The sequence below is a fragment of the Schistocerca cancellata genome, chromosome 5 (genome assembly GCF_023864275.1).
Source record: "Schistocerca cancellata isolate TAMUIC-IGC-003103 chromosome 5, iqSchCanc2.1, whole genome shotgun sequence".
In the NCBI taxonomy this organism is placed as follows: Eukaryota; Metazoa; Arthropoda; class Insecta; order Orthoptera; family Acrididae; genus Schistocerca; species Schistocerca cancellata.
Window position 1 is genome coordinate 429308285 of NC_064630.1, and position 24639 is coordinate 429332923.

At 38.1% G+C, this 24639-nt stretch overlaps 1 protein-coding gene across 1 annotated transcript in view; it reads right to left on the bottom strand.

Annotated features, from left to right (window-relative positions):
* The window catches only part of LOC126189006 (serine/threonine-protein kinase Genghis Khan), a 372927-nt gene that overhangs the window by 124468 nt on the left and 223820 nt on the right, over positions 1–24639 (bottom strand). The window lies entirely within an intron of this gene.

A 24639-nucleotide genomic window follows, 5' to 3' on the forward strand; every position in this document is an offset into this window, starting at 1 on the left:
AACAAAGTAGCAAAGTCAGTGTTGAAATGTAATATCTCAAATGTTTGTATAATATAATCATTAAATTATGTAATGGATGTTATAAATTATTTCATACAAAAGTTGTAAATGCAAGGCCAGAAGTCATATTATTAAGTTAAAAGAAAAACAATATAATAAAGAAGGAAGAAAACAAAAATGAAATGCAATGCCAAGCCTTTCTGACTGCACTATTGTTATGTCAGCGCTAAAGCTTAAATAGCGTAACCTACACACACATCAGTCTGATCCATTTTGGTAGTTTTGAAATAGATTATAGTGTGGATGTGAACTGCACAAAACATAATAATAATTATAACATTGATAATGTTGATTTTCTTACATCAAAAACAAAAACAATCTATTGCAAAACAGTAACACAGCACACCAACAAAAAGGACTGAGCCACAAACCTACAAGATTAAAACCAACACAGAACACGCCACAACATTTTCATCTGTCAGACATTTTTATAGCCTACTTTATTTAAGTTGAATGTCACTTAGTAATGGTTGCATTTAAAGCTCGGAATGATACTTACAAAATTTTTCACACAATTAATTAGAAGTAGAATAATCAGTTATTGATAACATAATTTAAATGGACAGATAAAAAATCTACTCACCAAGCAATGGCAGGGGAACACACACAAAAGTATTTAACATTTAAAAGCTTTCAGAGCCAGTGGCTCCTTCTTCTGGCAGAAGAGTTGAAGGGGAAGGAAGAGGGGTGAATGAAAAAAAAGGACTAAGGAGGTTTAGGGAAAGGGGTACAGTTCTGAAAAGTCATCCAGAACCCTGGATCTAGAAGACTTTCCTTCTCACCCTCTTCCTTCCCCTTCAACTCTTCTGCCAGAAGAAGAAGCCACTGACTCCAAAAGTTTGTAAACGTTAAATCCTTTTGTGTGTGTGTTCCATTGCAGCTGCTTGGTAAGTAGATTTTTTACCTATTAATTAGAACTGTTATTCTTCATAGTGTCATTTTCACGGTAAGTGCTGTACCTATACACTTATAGAGCCACAATCTGACCAACTTGCCCTATAAATTAAAATCTCAGTTATTCCCAATTATGGTCTTAGAGGCCACAATATCAAAAATGTATGAGAAAAATCATCACAATTTGTGAATGGGTAGATATGTAATAATTTTTGTTGTCAACTTCCCTGTTTCCTTTCATTTCTTTCAGCCTTCTATTTTTTTCCAATCCCCCTCCCCTTTCCCATCTTACACTGTAGATGCTTCATTTTTATATTTTCATGTTAAATGTTTTACCCTTGACAGTTTCCCAATGTTCTACTTGCTACAATCCTCACTTCTTTATAAATGTTATCCATTTTTACAGATGACTAAAGAAAGGAACTGCTGTTTATCATGGCTTGGTAAAATTTTACCATATTGAGCGTTGCTCTTTCTGAGCATGATATTTTTCACTTATAATCTTTTGCTGCTCTGTTCTACATAGAAAATAGCTCAGAATATTCTTCCTGAAGGCACAACATTATTTACACAATAACTGTAGCAGAAATGCCATTAAACTGCACATATTGGATACAAACAACAAGTAATAATAAATGCAATTCTGATATTACTAATATCTGAAAGAAACACATTTATTCAAATTTTGACCTACAAGTGGGTAGGATTATTTTTGTGGATAAAAAATAGAAAAAACTGAAATGCTATTAAAAAAATAATAAGCTTTACAGCAACAAGAAAGGACTGTTAAAAGCTATTAGCATCCCACTTTAATTCAGTGCTAAAAAAAAAGGAAGGCCACAAAGACTGTCATTATGTGATGGTAAGTTCTTTGCAGTATTATTTGTGGACAGTCAAATTTCTACAAAGAAAGTACAAGTTAATTTAATTTGACAGACAATGAGAAACATATTTGGTTAACACTGACACACTTGGAACACTGGAACCACTCATCAAATATGAAACAGACATCGACTTTTCACTCTGCATGCATTTAAACAAATTAGAATTTTTCCTGCCCACACAAAAACTAATTGTTTATTTCGTAAACCATAATGTGAAAATAAAAAGCATTCTTGAAGTGATTGCCTTCACTTTTGCATAATGTCAATAGCAGTTTCTTACTTTAAAAAAATAACAATATTTAAATGGTCATTTGTTGTATATCATACAAGGAAACACACTGAATATGGTTCTGTCACAATGTACTAACTGTCTTATAGACACGAAACATTTTAAAGTAAGGGATTAAAAATTACTAGGAACCTGTAAGTGGGAGAGAAAGCCGAATATGAGGTGGGTGTCACAAACAAAAACTAATGCAGCAGCAACAGCAGCAAAGAAACAGCAACCAGTACATTACCAAATGGTGATGTGATGCTCTCAACACCTTTTCTATTCCAATAAGCTGGAGTCATTTTCAGAAATATATTTTCATAAGGAGTAGAAGCAAGCCCCACAGGCAGCTTGTGACACCAATAAATAGGGGCATTTTGTCTATAGGACCAAGAGAGGAAAAAGAATAAACTATTGCATTAAATATAACTGTGAAATATTATGAATAACTCCTAACCATTTTGTCTACTTTAAGCCGATGTGATCCTTAAACTGAACATTTATGAAGTAAATGTTGTAGACAATACTTTTCAATAAGCCATGAGTCCTTTCACGCCATCTCACAATAACAATAAAGCTAGCTACTTGGAAGCTGGATAAAAATTGTTTCGAGCAGTAATTTGTCACAAGACAATTCTGCCAGGCATGAAGTTCATTAAAATAGTTGATTTCAAGAGAAAATATTTTCTTACAGATACAACAATCTCTCTTAATTGTTGTAAATAATTTGAATACTGGCATCACTGAATTGTGTATACACTTTCATTCAAAACATGTTACTTTTGTTAATAGAAGTCAACACAAAGACAATAGACCTATTGTTGACTGTGTATTTTGTCCATACAGTGGTCTCCAGAAACAAATGTAAGCATCTTCTTATCACTGTACAATTTTGAACATAAAATACTGAGTTGCATGAAAATGATGTTACACTGTACTAACCTGTTTACAACCGTACGCAAGGGTGATAAAATTTTGTTTGTCAGTGGACTGACACACAAACATTCACTACTAAAACCCCAAAACATAAAAAATCTGAACAATGTTTCATTTCTTGGGAGATAATTTAAGACATTCACAAGGGAAAGATAGTAACAGGCTGCACAAAGCCTGTGTGATCTGCACCTGCAGCACTAGGACAAAGTACCTCTCTCTCTCTCTCTCTCTCTCTCTCTCTCTCTCTCTCTCTCTGTGTGTGTGTGTTTGTTTGTTTTTCAGGTATGAGGTGTAAAATTATCCAAAAGGAACACTATAAATTCCAAATTTTATTTACGCATATCTACTTTTCAGCACCTCAGTTATATTGTGTATGATTGTCTATATTCTTTGCTTTGTAATACACCCAAGGCTTTCCATTATTGCATTAACATTCAACATTCTTTTTGCTTTTGGGTTAGCAATAATTTTAAGAACTGCAGGGCACTATAACTGCTCAGTAAAGTGCAAGGGTCGTCCAAACAAGTCCGCGACTTATATACAACAGCTTTGATGAAGGAGCTGAAGGAGGTAGACGATTTATGCCACAATTTCCTCAACTCTAACATAAATGCACTGTAATGACAAATTCATTATTGGCACATGTACTAGAAAAAATTCAACATAATGAATATTTATTTGAAATATTCCAGAATTAACTGAGTTACTTTTCTAGGCAATCGTAATGACAGGAAAAGTAATGCAGGGGCAATGTGTAAAGCAAATGCTGAACCACATGAGGTGGTCAGTCCTCTCCAGCAGTAAGTCTTACATGACTTGTCTTTGGCTAATTATAAAGGCCTCAAGATGTCAGAAAAAACTATATACAATTACTTAAATTCCCAGAATTCTCTCTTCTATCACCTTTCCTCAAATCTGTTCAACTGAGGCATGGAAATGGTTTACTACTTTGATGCGTATCTGGTACTTTTTTCTCTTTTGGATGTTACTGACCTGACCTTGGATACGCAGTCTCTAATTTTAGTCAGAAGAATGCTGAAGATTAGATGGGTAGATCACATAACTAATGATGAAGTATTGAATAGAATTGGGGAGAAGAGGAGTATGTGGCACAACGTGACAAAAAGAAGGGACCGGTTAGTAGGACATGTTCTGAGGCATCAAGGGATCACAAATTTAGCATTGGAGGGCAGCGTGGAGGGTAAAAATCATAGAGGGGGACCAAGAGATGAATACACTAAGCAGATTCAGAAGGATGTGTGTTGCAGTAAGTACTGGGAGATGAAGAAGCTTGCACATGATAGGGTAGCATGGAGAGCTGCATCGAACCAGTCTCAGGACTGAAGACCACAACAACAACAACAACAATTTTAGCCAAAATCCTGTAATGATACGATGTATATGCAGTTGAATTTGGACTGGGGGAAGCTGGAGGGAGAGGGCAGGGAGGGGTGAAGTATGGTTGGACTACACCCTCCAAAACGAACATTTCCTTAATTTGAAACCAGTGCTTTACCACAGTGTAGAATTAATTTGGTGAGACAAAACCACTAATTTCATTTAAGTAATTAAATTTCCTCCAATTTGATTTGCATTACAAGTTTCTTGTGGTAGCTATTTTTCACAGTAGCTACACTTAATCTGAAGCAGTTAGCAAGAAAACACTTTTCTGTGTGTTGCACATGAATTTTTACTCATACACCAAGAAGCATTTCATCTTTTTAACAGGGCATCCCCAGTGGGTGTCCTAGTATAGTACAGGTGGTTTTTTGTTTCCACACATTGTTTTTTAGATTTAAAACAGTTCATGCAAATATTTTATGATTTTTATGGTTGGTGAAAGCCTGTGACTGTAAAGAGAATGGGTTTGTTTATAACTTTTTCTTGCACCAATCAAGATTTTCTTCTTATTTATATTTTATATTATGCATTTCAGGAAATAACTATTTTTAAGCACATTCTTTGTGTGCCACATCACCATCATTATCTTCACTTCCATGGATTAAGCGAACTGCTTCTTCCATCTTCAAAAGTTGCTGTTGAACCCACTTCATTTTGTATCTACCATGGTTTCTTGTTCCTCTGGGCTTTATCTCAACAGTTATTTCATCATTCTTTTTTCTGGCATTCTGTTGAGATGTTCATTCCATCTGTTTATACATTTCTCTATTATTTTGTTTATCCCTTTAACATTCCATTCTTCTCTAATTAGTTCATTCATAATCCTGTCTTGGCATGTGCAACCTTTCACTGTTCTTAGCAATCTCTTTTCAAGTGCCTGTATTTTGTTTGCTCTTATCCCTCTTTCTGCGAACCAAGGTTTCAATCCTATGCAGCACAGATGCAACAACCCTTTCTAAATCTGTTCTTTAAGGTTCTATTAATAGTGCCATATATAGGACACATATGACTTGTGAATCTCTCTATTATCCTGGTAAATTGGTTTTATAAACAATTAAAATTTCTCACTTTTTTAATCATTCTGTTATTGATGATAATTTCTGATCTGGTTGCCTCAGCTCCTTTAAATACCATTATCATTGCAATATTAACTGAGATTTTCATATTGCATTCTTTGCCCATTAGGTGCAACTTACATATGTCATATTGTAATTTACTTTGGCAAGTGTTTATGGTTCCATACTGTGGTATCTGTAACACTTCTTGTCCGCATCTTCTTAAGATGATGTCAATGCACATATTATACACTAAAGAGCCAAAGAAACTGGAACACCAGCCTAATATCACGTAGGGCCCCCACAAGCACGCAGAAGTGCCGCAACACGACGTGGCATGAATCCTGCAGTGCTGTCCATAAATCCGTAAGAGTACAAGGGGGTGGAGATCTCTTCTGATAGCACATTGCAAGGCATCCCAGATATGCTCAACAATGGTCATGTCTGGGGAGTTTGGTGGCCAGCGGAAGTGTTTAAACTCAGAAGAGTGTTCCTGGAGCCACTCTGTAGCAATTACGGATGTGTGGGGAGTCGCACTGTCCTGCTGGAATTGCCCAAGTCCGTCGGAATGCACAATGGACACGAATGCATGTAGGATGCAGGCGATCAGACATGATACTTATGTATGTGTCACCTGTCAGACACATATCTAGACATATCAGGGGTCCCATATCGCTCCAAGTGCACAAGCCCCACACAGTTACAAAGCCTCCACCAGCTTGAAAAGTCCCCTGCTGAAATCCAAGGTTCATGGATTCATGAGTCTGTCTCCATACCTGTACGTGCCCATCTGCTTGATACAATTTTAAACAAGACTCATCCAACCAGGCACCATGTTTCCAGTCATCAACAGTCCAATCTCGGTGTTGACGAGCCAAGCTGAGTTGTAAAGCTTTGTGCCGTGCAGTCATCAAGGGTACACATATGGGCCTTCGGTTCTGAAAGCCCATATTGATAATGTTTCATTGAATGGTTCATATGCTGATGCTTGTTGATGGCCCAGCATTGAAATCTACAGCAATTTGCCGAAGGGTTATACTTCTGTCATGAACAATTCTCTTCAGACGTTGTTAGTCCCATTCTTGCAGGATCTTCTTCTGGCCACAGCAATATCGGAGATATGATGTTTTACCGGACTCCTGATACTCACGGTACACTCGCGAAATAGTCATATGGAAGAAACCCCACTTCTTCACTACCTCCGAGATGCTGTGTCTCATCGCTCGTGTGCTGACTGTAACATCACGTTCAAACTCACTTAAATCTTGATAACCTGTCATTGTAGCAGCAGTAACCAAACTAACAACTGCTCCAGACACTTGTTGTCTTATATAGGCATTGCCGACTGCAGCACCGTATTCTACATGTTTACATGTATCTGTATTTGAATATCCATGCCTATACCAGTTTCTTTGGCACTTCAGTGTATACTGTCGATGATAAACTGCATCATGGTCTGACAATCTGATCCACACGTATCATACTTGAATTTCTTGCATCTGTTTGAGTCATTATTTTAATGTGTGTGTTCTTACCTTTCAGAACCTTTATGATGTGTTTGAGATAGCCTTGTTTCTCTAGTATGTTCAATAGTATTTGCCTATCAACTTGATCGAAGGCTGTTAAGCAATCTATAAAAGTGACATGGTTCCTGTATTACATTCACAACTTATCCCCATTACCTTTTTTATAATGTATATACTATGTGTGAACAACCATCCCTTCAGCAAACATTTTGTTCCTCTAAAATGAGTATTTCCCTCATAGTGTGCAGTCTCTTGCCAATCATTCTAGCATATACTGTACAGGCTGTGTCTATCAAACTTACCCGTCTATAATTATCACAGTTACTCCATTTTTCTTTTTTAAAAAGTGTGTTGACATCTGCACTCCTCCATACAGTTGGTATATGTCCAGTCTTTGAGCACATATTAAACCAATAAAGCTTTCTTTGTGAGCTAAGCTGTTTCTTTGTAATGTTTTCTGTGTGTGCTGCATTGTTCTGTTATCTTTATAATAATACATTAAAACATGTGCAACTTTTTTATTAATAACCAATCTTAATGCAGCGTTATTGCTAAATTGGGAAGAACTTCTGTTTACCGTTTTCTTGTACTCTGCTTCTGTAAAAACACACACATATTGATCATCACACACAATTTTCTGTACACAGCACAGCAGTTTTCATTGTGTACTGTGTACAGAAAATTGTGTGTGATGATAAATATGTATGAGTTTCTACACAAGCAGAGTACAAGAAAACAGTAAACAGAAGTTCTTCCCAATTGAGCAATAATGCTACATAAAGACTGATCATTAATTTTTAAAAAAGTTGCACATTTTGAATGTATATAATTTTTTTTACATATAATCAACAGAGAAAATCCTATAGGTCACCCAAAGACGATAATATACTATTCTTTTGTACAGAAGGTACTTACATTAATAATATAGGTCATTATTTTCTTGTCACATTTATAAAGATACATTTCTATGTATCAATATTTTTATTTAAATATACTATCAAAACATCTCTATAAACAGCCCAGCTTATAACAGTCACAAAAAGTGAATAAAATACTGATGGAAAATTACATATATGAAAAATATCTTAAATAAAACACAACATGGTACTAGTTGAAGAATTAAAAACCACAGAACTCCCATAAGAACCTAAGTTTTTATCACTGGACATTGCCAGCTTTTACTCAAACAAGCCTACACAAGAAGTTGTAGCAGTAATCCAAAAGACCCTTACAAAACATAAGAAACTTGCATACACAGAGGCTTTGGAATTCATTCAGCTCCTCCAGCTGATCCATAGTTACAATTATTTTACATTTAATGGCAACATATATATAAGCAGTATGTTGGCCTGGCAATATTCGGAATCATCATAGCTGACTTAATAACTCAAACAATGAAAATTACAGGTAGGAATACCAACAATGTAGGAAAAGATAAGATTGCTACACACTGTAAAGAAGACACATCAAGTTGCAAACAGGCACGATTAAAAGACACTCACATATAGCTTTCAGAGACAGCCTTTGCCAGGAAAGACACCCCCCTCCCCCTCACACTTCACATACACACAACTGCAAATCCAGCATCTCAGGTTGGAATGCTGGAGTTGGCAGTCACATGTGCCTGAGGCATGTTTGCTTTTGTGTGTGTGTGCGTGTGTGAGCGCGCGCGCGTGCACCTGCGTCTTTACTGACGAAAGCTGTAGTCGAAAGCTACATGTGAGTGTTTTTTAATCATGCCTGTCTGCAACTTATACATAAATCGTTTGGAAAAAAATTGTTTAACAGCCAAGAATCTTGCCTAAAGGAAATTTTATTTTGTAGAAGATATGCAGATCGCATACCGCAAGTAAAAGCGGATGCCAAAGATATAGCGAACATTGTAAATTGCTCAATAATCTATAGCAGAAATTACATTCACAGTGGAACAGGAACACGACAAAAACAACCATCACCTAGAGCTATACATAAAAAGACGCATCACTACATGAACATTCAAAATTAATAGGAAAAATGCAATGACACTTTTCCCTGTAACTTCATGTCACCCAGACATTCATAAACAAGAGGCATAGATGTGATCTTAGACTTACCTGACAAATCAACTGTTTGTACTGTTGTCTGGTGTCCAGCTGGGTGCAGTTGTTTTTGTAACATGATATTTCATCAGCGTACCTTGCCGTCACTTTCAGGTGCTACATGGAGAATGGGTGTCTTTGCTGCAGCCCGCCTCATTTATACTCTTATCCTCCAACTCCTTTCTCCACTGCCAGCGGCATGGTGCTAGAGGTAAAATGGTGGTGGAGGGGGGAGGGTGGGGACAGTGCCACCAGAAGCTAGGAGGAAACCCTGGTCTCTCAGCACTTTTATGGACTGCACCGGACATGGAAGTCATTCTTGGCCGACACTGTGATTTTAGTTGGTTGAGTGCACAGTCCTAAGCTTTGCTGAGAGACAGCCCAGTGTCTCTGTTGATCAGCCCATCAACCACTCATATTTTAGTAGTCTCATTCAGAGCACAGTCCCAAAATGACAAGGTTTGTCCTGTATTTCTGTTTCTTCACACGTCATGGAGGCCCCTGTAGACATGCAGTGTTCTGAATTTGCTGATTTTGTTGGCTGCTTATGTTTGGTGTGCCTTCTGTGTTCTTTGCATCTTTGTTTGAAATGAATCAAAGAAAGATGCAAGGAACACAGAAGACACACTGAAGTTAAGCAAGCAACAAAATTTTTGGTTGCAGAACACTGCATGGCTACAGGGGACTCCATGAGGTATGAAGAAGCAGAAGTGCTAAGACAGATACTGTTATTTTATGACCGTGCTCTGAAGGAGGCTACTGAAACAGAAGTGGTTGACTGGCTGATCAACAGAGATACTGGGTTCACCCTCAGTAAAGCTTGTGACTCAATACTCAGCCAACTAAAATCAAAGTGTCGCCCACAGGAGAATGGAGAGACCACAGTTCGTCCCAAGCTTCCAGCAGAGGAGGAAGGGGTGGGGACGGTAAGACTATAAAGGAGGCTGGATGTAACAAAGGGCTCATCCTACAGCTATCACCCAAAAAATGACAGCAAGATACGCTGTTAAGATAATGTGTTATGGGAACGAATGCACCTGGCTGGCTACCTGAGAACAGTACAAACAAGTAGCATATAGATCAATGTTGCACAGGGCAATTAAAATACCTTTGAATATGAAAATATGCAACAGGAAATAAACAGTGAGTGAAACATATCACAATTGTCAATGACCCCACAGTTTCCACGGATGACTCAGTACTAGGCAAAACAAAGTAAAAGAAGACCCGGACAAATATCACACCACAGAAGAGAAAGAAAAAGCAAGTCTACAACTAGCATCCAATACATCACCAATATATCACAAAAGATTGTAAATATTTTCAAAAAGTGTGAGGTAAAAGTTTAAGTCTCTACACCTAATAAACTACAACAGAAACCCCACAATGGAATTTTCATTCTGTAGCAGACTGTGTGCTGATATGAAACCTTCTGGCAGATAAAAACTGTGTGATGGACTGAGACTCGAGCTCGGGACCTTTGCCTTTCACAGGCAAGTGCTCTAACAACTGCACTCCACAAGCATGACTCATGACCTATGCTCACAGTTTTACTTCCGCCAATACCTCGTCTCCTACCTTCGAAACTTCACAGAAGCTCTCCTGTGAATCTTGCAAGACTAGTACTACTGGAAGAAAGAATATTGAGGAGACATGACTTGCCACAGCTGAGGGATGTTTCCAGAATGAAATTTTCTCTCTGCAGCAGTGTGTGTGCTGATATGAAACTTCGTGGCAGATTGCAACAGAAACTAATACATATATATAATTGTAATCATAACCCATATGGTGCCAGGAATGCTCTATGTTCCACCTATCACAAACAGGGTGACATTTCCATACCAGATATACAGAGCACATTAACACCTACATACTACAGCACCAACAGCCACATACATACATAATACAGGCACACATTTGAAAAAGTAGAGCAAAATGTCAAAGCACTCCACCAACTAAATGAAGGGCATAAAATGGATTTGTAAGAACTAGATGTACTAGGTGCACCAGAACCCCACTGACAAACTTTCAGGTGTTGGTATAAGGGACCTACAGTCCCCGGCAGCTCATTACTGAATAATGATGTAATTATGATTTATTTTGTTTGTTACTACAATCAATCTTGTTTCCATAAAAATATCTTCAAAACAGTGAAGAAAACTGTAATATGCTATAACAAAAACATACTACAGACGACAGAGAGTAATGCAACAACCCTCAGATGAAACACTGTATTGTGCTGTAGCTGCCTTCACTGCAGGAATGACTCAGCATAGCATTGTCATGCCACTCTTCCATTGCATCCAGAGAACACATACACGACATGCTTATCGGCGAACTACTCATCGGTAAACCTACACAGAGCTTTGAATTGCTGATAACGTAAAACTAACATTGCCGGATTTCAAATCGAAGAGCAATACTGAATGCAAGCTTGAAGGTGGAAAAGGTAAATGAGTACTACTGTACTCACCAGCAAGTAGCGCAAGTGAATGGGAACAAGACACACAGTGTATATCGTTAACATGTGGACTTATGTACACTATTTTCACTGCAATACATATATGAAGATAAATGGGGCAAGGAACCAAACAAAATGCAATAACTCTTTAATGAGTCACTAGTGACTATGGGTCCCTGGGACCAAAATACTCAAAAGGTATCCCTGAACAGTCTATGAACATTTTATGGTGGACTTCTGGTTCACTCTCTACATTCACATCACAAGAAATATGAAGACAAAACATTAAATGAAATATTGAAAAGTGAATCAGTGAAGTACTTCAGAGGCTTTAATAATATACTTAAATAGAAAGAGTTATACATGGAAATAAGAAGAGTGTGTGTGTGTGTGTGTGTGTGTGTGTGTGTGTGTGCGTCTACACACACACACACACACACACACACACACACACACAGAATGATTTACATTATTAAGATAAATACCCTCTGTGTGAAAGAATGGTATACCATACTCTCGTAATGACCTACAGATGACTGTATGTAAGAAACATTTGTAACTGTTTTGTTATGTATGTTTCATATTTTCATTGTGCAATGTACACAGAAAATTGTGTGTGATGTGTTACATGTGCGAGTTTCTGTACAAGTTGACAACAAGTAGCAGTTAATTTCAGATTTGCCGTTAACTCTATATAAAGACTGATCATTAATTAAAAATTGTGTGTGTTTCTATACACATTACAATATAAAACAACAGAACAATGCAGCACCTCACACTTTGAAAACATCATGAATAAATGGCATAGCTCACAGAAAATATACTTGAAAGTGGCCAAAACGCGTTACGCAAAATATAAATTTAAAAAAGTGACTGGTAGCACATAAAAGTTTATAAACAAACACATTACAAATACGTTATAATAAAATGAAACAGTAATTACATTAAAATGCCTAATTCATTACTTGAAGATCATGCAGTTTTCCACGTGGAACAAAACTGCATTATCTCTATGTAATGGATACTTATTTTGCTGTAAGATCATTTTCATTTTATTTTAAAATATTTACATGAGCTGTTTTAAATCTAAAAACAATATGTGAGGATGATACCATATATGCACTTAATGAATGAATTTAAGCAGGTTGTCACATTCAGAGAAACTATTCTCCGTTTAATGTTAAATTTCTTGGCTCTTTCCCGAAATGACTGTTGCAGATCTCAAAGTCAACTTAGAAGTAAGAGAATAAGAGACTAGAAACATTTATCTGACAGTATTAATATGCCATACACAATATCATAGAAATTACTGTGTTACCTGTGAGCAGCAGAAAGAATGCGGAGCAGTCAATGAAAGGTTTTTCAGAGTGAGATAGATAGATAGAGAGAGAGAGAGAGAGAGAGAGAGAGAGAGAGAGAGAGAGAGAATGTTTTTCATTAACATTAGCAACGTGAAAGTTCCCATTTTGCAAAAAAGAGTGACAAGACTGAGGACTCCAGTAATTTTTTTTTTCTCCCTCACTAAACCACTTGCAACTTATAACTCCGTTATGAAAGCAGAATCCCCATAGAGGGATTAGACGAAAATATGAAAACACCACAAGATATCCACACTTGAACATAAATGCAGAAACTAGCCAAGGCTGCAGGTAGCACTGTTGTATTTGACCACAAACAGTGTATGTGTAATGACCTCAATTTGTTGCAAGTGTAAGTTGTGGTCAGAACAGTGTACTTTGTAGCTATGAATGCATTATACCAGAACCAAGTGAAATCGAATCTGAGAAAATTGATGGTGCTCATACGGTGGGTGCTTCCATAACCAAGGTAGCAGAAGTATTTGATGCTTCAAGAGGCACGGTATCGAAGATTTATATCACATACAGGGAAAGCGGAAAAACATTATCCAATAAGTAACGATACAGGCAAACATGACTGTTGAGTGATCATGACAAAAAATAAGAGAATGGCAGCTGGAAAAATCACTGCAGAATTCAATGTCATGTCATGAATCCTATCAACACCAAAACATCACAAAGAGTGTTTTGAAAGCAGGGAAATAGAGTGTGAGCTGCAATTTGAAAACCACTCATAACTTTAACAGAGAAATGTGATGCCAAAGCCACAAAATCTGAACTATGGTGCAATGGAAGAATTTCACTTGGCTGGAGGAGTTTTATATCGCACTATTTCCAACTTGCAGCCAAGTTTACATCTGAAGAATGAAACATGGTATGAAGAATGAAACAGGGTGGGCAATCATATTGTGCTGCACCTTGGGTCACATGGTTACAGTGCAAGACTGTATTACCACCAAGGGTTATGTGACTATTTTGGCTGATCAGGTCCCTCTCATGGTACAATGTTTAATTTCCAATGGTGACACTGGAACAGTTCCAAGGCAACACTCATCATCCAGTACTGGTTTTGTGAACATGAGGATGAATTGTTACCTTTCCCATGGCCACCACAATCACAAATCTCAATATTATTGGACCTTTGTGGTCTATTTTGGAGAGAAGGGTGCATGACCACTATCTACCTCCACCATCATTAACTGAACTTGTCACTGTTTTGTAGCAATAACAGTATAATATTCCATTAAAAACCATACAGCACCTCTATTTACCCATTCCAATATGACTGGAAGCTGTTTTGAAAGCCAGTGGTTTTCCTACACCAAATTAAGCATGGTAATGTGTTGTGTTTGTGGTGTTTACATATTTTTGTACAACTTTTGTTGCTCTGTAAACTATGTTAAGCCTCTAAATTGGAATGAAATTAGTTCTCTGAGGGCAAGAGGAAGCCACACATCACATACATCAAAACATTCAGAGAGTCAGCATTTTAGTCCTGTAGCATACTGTGCATGACGCATGGTTCTTGAAATGCTTCAGAGGTAATGGTATGTGAAGAACCTATAGTACCTCATATATTCTGGTCTAAGTGCATTCTGCATCAGGACTTGTACACAAAATGATGGAATCCACAGAATGAAAGACAATAGACATGACCTAATGTAGTGGCTGGGACTATGATGATGAAGCAACTGTCAGAAGTGAAGAGTACTATGATGATTAAAAAATAGTCAAGACATTATCATCTAATAATCATTTCATCTTTTGTGTACATCACAATTTGAACAAAGTTATTAAAGATGAATAATGGCTACACAAGAAATAGATCTGCTTCTGAAAATAGATGAGAGCATCTACAGAGCTTTTAATCACATTATGGAATAGGATTACCAACACTGAATGCAATATACAGGGCGAGTCACTTACTATTGCCACCACTAACTATTGATAGGAACTGAATAGCTTCTGGGACAAAAGTTGCATGGGACAACCGGGGCCATAATATGACATTGGTTTTTTGTTGCTAGGTGGTGTTGCGTCAGAGATATGTAGGTCAACCCCTCCCCACTTTTTTAATGGGGTGCTATGGTTTGGTACTTATTTTCTGATAGTGGCTATCAATACGAATCCAATGATGTATGACAATAAGGTCTTTGAAGGTCAATGAAGGTCACAAAGGTGGCATGAACATCCATTTACAGAAGGTGTTCAAAGTGATGACCATTGGTATCAATGCAGTGTCGCAATCTTATCATCATGGAGTGAGTGGTATTCCTTATCACATCGGCACTTACGGAAGCACATGCTCTGACAATTCTCTCTTGCATGTCTTCAGTTGTAGTTGGAACGTCTTTATAAACAATGTCTTTTACAAATCCCCACATGAAAAAAATCCAGAGGCGTCAAGTCTGGTGAATGAGCTGGCCATGACACATCTCCTCCACGTCCAATCCAACGATTTGGGAATTGTCTCTGCAACTCATTTCTAGCCATCAGCAAAAAATGTGCCGAGCACCCATTGTGTTGATGCCACATTCTGTTCCTTGTTCCTAAAGGTATTTTTCCCAATAACAGACCTAATGTTTCTTGCAGGAATGTTGTGTACTTCCTACTATTAAGATCCTTCAATGAAATAGGGGCCTATAATTCTGTCCTCCAGAATCCCATAACATACATTCATCGACCACGTTTTTGGTGTGCAACTTGCTGCAGCCAACATGGGTTTTTAGTTGCCCAGTAATGCATATTATGCAAATTAACATTTCCATGGTTCGTGAATGTAGCCTCGTCAGTAAATAAAATAAAATTAATAAATGTGTCATACCTCTGAATCTGAAGTTGAGCCCATTAGCAGAATTCAATGCAACGCATACCATCCACACCAGTTAAGGATGATATTTATGGCTATGCAGAACATGAACAACACTACTCTGGCTCATGCCAGATTCCCTTGCCATTTGACGTGAACTAACACAAGGATCTCGAATCACAGTGGCAAGAGTACCAGTTTCCACTAGTAACTTTCCTTTGTCGGATATGTTTCCGATGCATTAAAGATCCAGTTGTTTTCAATTTATCATACACATATTTAAATGTACGACGCGTAGAGTGAGTATGTTGATGATATCTTTCAACATATAAGTCTCTAGCTCTCACTGAATTTTGTTGGTATTCTATGTAAATGAGAAGCATATCGACTTGTTCTTCAAAGGAATACATCATTCACATTCACCTGATTTGACGATACTAGTCTTACCATTCCTATTAGTATTGTATTGCAAAATTGTCGAATGGTGTTTACATGTCAATAGCACGTTAGATGCCTATGCCGTATTCAGCGAATATTTACTATTTGCATTATATACGAGAGAGAATTGTCAGAGCATGTGCTTCGATAAGTGCCAAAGTGATAAGGAATACCACTCAATCCATGATAAGAAGATTACAACACTGCGCTGATACCAATGGTCATCACTTTGAACATCTTCTGTAAATGGACGTTCATGCCACCTTTGTGACCTTCGCTGACCTCCAAAGACCTTACTGTTACACATAACTGGATTTGTATCTATAGCCGCTATCAGAAAATAAGTGCCAAACTATAGCATCCCACTTAAAAAAAGAGTTTACCCTCATACCTCTGATGCGACAGCACCTAGCAACAAAAAACCAACGTCATATTATGGCCCCAGTTGTCCCATGCAACTTTTGTCCCACAAGGTTTTCAGCTCCTATCATACTTTCGGAGTTATTCTTGGTGACAATAATTATTGACTCACCCTGTATTGGGCCTGGAGGTATGATACTGTCTATGAACTTAAGGAATTATGTGATTTTCTGAATCCTGTGACAGACATAACGCTAACTACTAAGAAATATAATATACAAACAGAAATAATAGATCTTAACAAGAATATGAATCTTTCAGTTTTGTTACCTTGATAATTATTCAAATACCAAAACACAGGTGAACCATCTGAAAGCCTTGCACTCTGAGAGTATTGGTGCTGCAGATGCATAAGAACTAGAAGTAGTGCAGTTAGAAAAAACTAGGACAAAGGATCATCATTAATCTGCTTGATGCAACTTTCAAAATCTGTGAAATACGAAGCAACAAGTGTAAATTCTCTAATAATAGAATGCAGAAGCACTTCAATGGGTCTTGAGGGTTAGATGCTGATATATCAGCATCTCACCCTAGTAGCTAGATCCAGAATTTTTACCCAATACCTGCCACCATTCATTCCAAATGAAATATGCAATTTCATGGAATGAAGTAAGTTACAGATGCATTAAGAACAATATGAACTCTATTCATGTTTAACACCAATGAACAAGATCTTAAAAAGCCTTTAGGTACAGAATGACATTTCATCAGTATGCATGCGACATCATGTGCTACCAATATGTTCCAAAACACCACGCATAATAAGAGTATTTTTCCAGGGCTCATACCTCAAGTTATATTTGTGAGAGAAGGGTAGAGCCCTTCCGCCAGGAGCTGTTTGTATATGCAGCAGAGGAATAGTCTTACTGTAACTATTCTAAAGTACAAGGTCTAAGTTTTAATATTACACACTTTCTTCAATCTAGGCAAAAGGAGAAATTCAGTTGGTGATCTTTCCATTAGATGTGGACTATGGTGTGCCTTTAGTTCACAGGCGGTTGCTGAGGAAACCCAAAATATGAATTTTTTACTGTTTTTTTCACGGTCAGCAGCAGATATCTGAATAACTAACTGCAGCAAACTGCACCAATTTTAATGGTGTGTTTTCTAGGCATTTATCTAGAAGTGCCATCTTCCCCTGTTCAAATATCTTTATCAATCATCGAGAAACACCCCAAAAACACAGACCATGGGTATCAAAATTGAACCTTGGATTCCAAGACAGCTACGCAGAGCAAATGGCTGTAATTTTTACGATATACTCCTGAGAACAATCTTCAAAATCTTCTTGATATCTATTATACATTTTGAGATACAGAGGTCCAAATTTACCCTATTTGTAGACATAAAAACCTGTGTGAGGTGAAAACATAGCTTATAAACTGATATAGTATGGAGAAATATGCTGTAAAGAGTCTCTATTATCATCTGAAGAGTTCTGGGAACTTCACTGTGTATTACTGAAGCACATGCAAAATTTTTTTTTTTGCAAGGAAAACCTGGTCTGAGGTGAAAAATTAGGTTTGCATTATTTCAATTTCACATAAGCAACCTATCAAAATTTTTCTGACTCATAAAGTTCCTTCATATGAGCAACAAGCCCTGTGGTACCAGGAAAAAGAAGGGAACCAGTGGAAAAAGTCTCATACCAGAGCACAAGAAAGGTAAATATGCTCCTGTTTAAAGAACTCTGACTGAAAAGTGGAGTACCAGCTGCCTCATTCCTACCTCCCTCAGCACCTTGAAAAATATTCCTAAACATATGGCACAGGAACATATTCACACTTTTTATGTTGCGGGAGGAGGAGACGGTGGCAGTGGGAAAGAGGGGGAAAAGTAATAAATACTGGAAGACAGTAGATAGTGACTGTGGTATAGAAAGAGCGAAGGAGACAATGGCATAACCAGAGAAAGAGAGGGACATAGTAGCAGAGGAACATAGTTGACATTGAGATAACAGTGCTAGGAAAAGAGGGAAGGAGACAATGCCAGTGGGAGAGGAATAAAGAGAAGGAGAAAGTGGTAGTGGGTGAGAACCAGTGATAATGAGAGAGAGTTTATGACAGTGACAATGAGAAAGAGAGATATAGTGAAAGTGATAAGAGACAGCCGCAGTTGGAAGGAATGAATGAGATAGTAACAATGAGAGAGAGCAAGAAGGAGACAGTGATAGTGAGAGGAGACAGCTGTAGTAGTAGCAGTTGTAGTAGTAGGACAGAATAAAGGAAACTGTGACTGTGAGACAGGAGATAGTGACAGTTAAGAGAGACACAAAGAAATAATGACAACGAGCTGGGCTGAATGAGTGAGTGAGAATAGGAAAGTGGTACTTTATAGGTATGAGCAACTTACAGTGATGTACTATCATGATTGCCTGTCGGTCATGACCCTGAATTAGATGAGGATCCAGAAGTATGTTTTCATGTGGATTGATGATGTTATGGTCTATCTCCTGAGCGATGCACACCATGTGGGACAACACATGATGAATGACCCAGTCCTCTGGGAGATTTACATTATGCAGCACAAGGATGGCCAGCAGATAAGAAACACCACACTCATGCAAACCTCCAAGCCTTCTGGACTAGGTGGCACAAGGTCTCATCCTAGTATGGCATTGTGTTGATACAGGGTCGCATGGGCCACACTTGAGTGCTCATTCCCGCCACCCTCCAGCATAAGCTTCTTCAGCTTCTCTGTAATGGCAACTGGGGAGTCATTCTACCAAAATGTCTCACCCAGCAATATATCTATTGGAGGGGTACCAATGCAGATATTGGAAGGATGGTGAAAGAGTGCCCAGCCTGTCAACGCAATGAAGCAGCAAGAAACCCCTCCCTACCTACCTACCTACCCCCCCCCCCCCTCCCCTCACCCAGTCAGTATTTTCCATGGCCCACCGCAGTGACTCCTTGGCCCTTGGCCCCATCTCCATTTGGATTTTCGTCCCATTCCTTGGCTCTATGTGGCTCCTGGTTGTGTATGTGAGCAGTGGGTCCCCCTTCATGTGATCATCAACAAAGGACCCCAATTTACATTGTCAGAGTTACGAGACTTCTGCATCTCAAATGGCATCTTGTTAATCTGTATGGCTCCATTTCACCCTGCCTCAACTGGTCTGGCCGAGCCTTCAAGATCCAAATAGAAAAATTAACTTGACATCACTCGATTGAGGACACCTTGGTGCTCGTCTTTTCCTTATACCATACATATTATCAGAATGGTTCCTCACCAGCAGAAAAACTACGTGATTGCCCATACAGATCACAATTATCCCTGGGGTACCCCGGAACAGCCCCTTACCATCTCGGATTAATGGATGGTATTGGTTTTCTCTGCAGTATCCAGTGTGGGTACACACATACTAACAAGGTAATCAGTAGTGGCAGCCAGTCTTCATCCTCCACTTGATCAGGCGAGCAATGGTCGAAGTCCACCTACTGCAAGGTGGCCACTGCAGCTAGCATGGCAAAAAAGCCCGTGTCAGTCATGGATCCAATCCACCGACAGATTCCCTAACTCCTCCTTCCATTCCAGATTTTTGGACTGAGGCTCTCTTTGCACCACCTGCCGCTGCCCCAGTCCAGGACCTCCCAATACCAGATGCTGTGCATCACGACTCTCATCCCACACCAATGGAGGCGGATCCTGTTCTTCCCTGCAGGATGGCAACAACTCTAACATAATCGAGGCCTCCGAGGCCTGCTACTGCCTTGATGCACCGACGGGGGGAGAGGACTGCTATAGTGCCCAGGGGCACGAGTCATGGAAAGTGATGCTCTTGTGTTCCATAACAGTCACGCAGGATTTTCAAGTAGACCCCTAGACTGCTAGGACTTACACCCAGAGCTGTGGACCACCAGGTACCACACCAGGCAACAGAAAGTGGTCGTTGGTCGCATTGCAAGACCATGCCTACATCTGGTCACAAGTGACTAGAGTGCCGCATGTCTCTTCCTGGAGAATAGCCATCTAAGGGAACCTAGGAACCACTGCAGACAGTTCCCATCAATGATAGCTGGCTGATTCATGTGCCAACTGCCTGCAGTCCCTCAATTAAGTTCTCACTGATGTGGCATTGGTAAAGAAGGTGTCACACCAAGAAGTGGGCTTTGGTGTTGGAAAACAGCTCTTCAAATGTTGGGCATTTCAGTGTTTAGTTCTGGCTCCAGGGTATTAGTTGCAGCCTAACCCACAGAACTGTATTTTGGATGGAACCACATAAGAGGCTGAGTTAATTTGTAATTATAAATTGTGACAAGTGGGTTTTTTGGAAGGACAATAAAGGAGCTGCTGTACTCCTACTGAGACTATCTTCCAGTAAGGAATTAAACAGATTTTGCACAAAATGTCCAATGTACAATGAGTAACATAGCAGTTATTAGTGAAACATAGTTCACTACTCTCAAATTAACAAGCTGTATTCAAAGTCCTCCCGATACGTCTAACGATCAAAATTATAGTTCCAACTGTCAAGGTGAGAGCAGATAGCAGCACCAGCAGGTTCTGCATGTACACAGTGTTTAGTTTGGTGTTTTTCTCACAAGCTTTCAAGACAAAGTGGGTAATATTTGTGTAATATCTGTGCTGCATAATATTTAATATCTTTTTCTAAGAGCTCATTGAATTTTAAAGTAAATAAGAAATATTTTGGTATTGAGTAAAGTCAATAAGAGAACTGAAAATGTCTGTTCAGATGCTCAGTGACCATGCAGGCACTGAAACGGAAGACAACAGAGAGAAGGCTGATATTCTGCATTTGGTTTTCAGAAACGGTTTCACTGCAGATGACTTTATTATGGTTCCTCCTTCCAAAAAATTGCACAAACTCCAAAATTGCAGATACTGAGGTAAAGTGATCAAGGAACAGAAAATCAATTTAACTTCCACAATAGTGTAAAGGCATCAGGATCAGAAGAGATAGCAGTGAGACTCAACAGAGATTATATGAAAGAATTTGCTCCTCTTCTAGTAGTGGTTTATCATAGATCACTGGAGTAACAAAGGATACCTAGTGAATGGAATAAAGCACACATCATTCTCATTTTTCAAGTAGGGTCATACAACGTATGCATATAATTATAAGCCAATATCATTGACATACATCTGTTGTAGAATTATGGGACATGTTTCAATGCTTATGTAGTATAATGTTTTAGGAGAACAAAATTCAACATGAGTTCTGTAAAGATAGATCTTGGGAAATTCAGCTTGCGCTCTTCATCCATGAGATATGAAGTGCCATAGACACAGATGCCCAGGTTTGATACGATGTTCCTTCATTTCAAAAAGGCATTTGGTTTAGTCCTGCAATGTCCACAAGTGAAAATAAAAATGAGGTTGTCAAATACTGAATCACATTTATGATTGGATACAGTACTTCCTTACAGATACAGCTCAACATGTTGCTATCAGCAGAACAAAATGGGCAAACGTAAAAGTAATTTTGGGAGTTATCCAAAGGAGTGTTCCACGCTGTTAATGTTAACAATTTTTTTTTTAATTTATGAATTTGGCCAGCTATGGACCGCATACAACTTAAAACTTATGGTGTTTCTTTTTTTTCCGTTCTTCCCTGTACTTCATTTTCTCACCAACTGCGCGTATCTGCTCATCTTCTTTATAGTTTGCGTTTTCTATCAGTAGCCTGAAGTGATTCCCGTCACGTATTATTTCTTCTGTAACACCTATTTTGTTGGCGTCTTTCTTTACTGCTTCTATCCATCATACAGTGTTTTTCAGCTTACTAACATAATTAAAAATTTTCTTTGTAATCTGCGTTTCTTCCATTCTTTTTAAATTTTCATAAAATTTTAGCCGTCCCTTCCTCATTGTATCTGTGATATTTTCTGTATTTTTGTATGTCTTCATTTCTCCTTTTAATCCACCTGTTTTCCTTATTTTTCTCAGGGCCTAGAATTTTTCTTAGTATTTCTCTATCTCTTTTCTAGTTCTCTTAATTTGCCTTTCTTATTCAATGTTAGGCACTCTGATCCATACATTGCCTGTGTCCTAATAACTGAATTATAATGTTTAATCTACGCTTGAATCGATATAGATTTCATATTGTAGCAGTTTTGTATCAATTTATATGCAAATTCTAACTTTTTTATCCTTTCTTTATTTTGTTGTGTTATCCAGTCCATTCGCTTGGATCCTCTCCCCCAGGTATTTGAATCTATCAACTCTCTTAATTTTTCCATACTTTGTTTTCATAAACTTTTCTATATTATGTTTGTGTTCTATATACTCGGTTTTTTCATAGGATATTTTTAGCCCAGTCTTTTCAGCAATCTCGTGTAACAGATCAAGCATAACTGTTGTGTCTGTTCGGTTTTCAATTATCAATGCCATATCATCCGCAAAGGCTAAACATATCACTTCAAATTTGTTCTTTCCTTGGCCCATGCTTATACCCTTTATGCCTCTGTTTTTTAATGTGCTTTCCCATGTTTTTACTATTTTATCTAAATATGTAACACCATAAGCTCCATAAAGCTGTTTGCAGAGGTTGTGACATCTGAAGACTAGCTGCATATTCGCAGAGGAGTGACGATTGATGCAGGAACTGACAGTCGACTCCGAATGTAATTGGGACTGACAGTTGACCAGTTAATTAAATGTAACATATTCCACATAAATAGATGAAGACGTCCCTTTTCTTCAATTACACTATTCCCTATTGGGAATTGTAGTTTCATACCACAGGAAACAGTAACAATCTTATCTGGGATCTTAACCAGGTTTGATTAGTAGAAAAGGTAGAGAAGCAAGAAAGAGTGGCATATTTTGTCACAGCGCTGCTGGTCAGTTAGTCAGTGTGAAAGCATGGAGATGCTCAACAAACTCCAGTGGCATGTGCTACAGGACATGCATTGTGTATCATGGACAGGTTTATTATTAATATTCCGTTAGAGAAGGTTGTTAAATCTTGAAGATTCTGTATGTGCAATTCAGTAGCAACTGGCCTCACATCAGCATTTTACTTACTTCCACAACCACTCATCTCAATAACAACCACTTGATAAGGTTAAACATCTCACTCATCATCCAATAGGGCACTACCATGAGCACAATGCGGAGAGCTCCGGAATATCACAAAGCTTGACTGTTGAGAACATGGATTTGGTTTAATTTTCATTACAAAAAACGTTATCCAGTCTATAAACTGAGAAATGCCACATCATCATGAGCAAAAAGGTCTATTATTTTAGTATTTTTAAAGTATTTTACCTGGTGATGTATCAGTACATGACAAAGGAGTTTCATGAAGTGGACACCAGCCTATGTATTCGTATGAAGAGACAAAGTCTCTGTGCTCAGGCACAGCACTCTGCAGTGTCTAACACACATTTCATAAAAGCAAGTAGAAAACTACCATTTCAGAACCATCAATGATACAGTTCTATAGGTACTAACAGATGATGTAAGGCCTCTCCTACCATACATCTCAGCATGTACTACAAAACGTGTTTTAAATAATACTGTGACATGAAGGATTTTGTTACATTGCCATGGGTCTAATTTTATTGCCAAATGCTACATTTTCTTTCCTAGAGACAACTGAATGATGAAGACAGGTATATAATATGCCTTATTTTAGTGTCTGCCAGGTAATTATTGTCATTCTGTCTTTCTTTCTAGTGTTCTCCACTTTTAATTTGCCATAGAAGCACCAAGAAATATTAAATTTGCCCCTGAAAGAAAAATTCACACCCACATAACATCATCATCGCGGCCACAATCAGATGCATCCAGCACAATTATTATACAACTTAACATTCACAAAACAATTTACAGCAAAAGATTTTAATAATTATGTCAGATATACAGCAAAGACATGTAGCTGTAAATTGGATCGAACATTTGTTTTACACTGTTTCTTATGAACAGTAATTACTTTTACAAGCACTTTTGAATCTGTAAAATTTGATAGCAGCTGAGTAGCACTTCATCATCAAAACACAACTTCAGCCAAACAGTATGTAGGATTACAAACAGCAGCTGACTGAAAGAATTCAGCTGAAAGCAGTTGCAAGGCTTTAAGG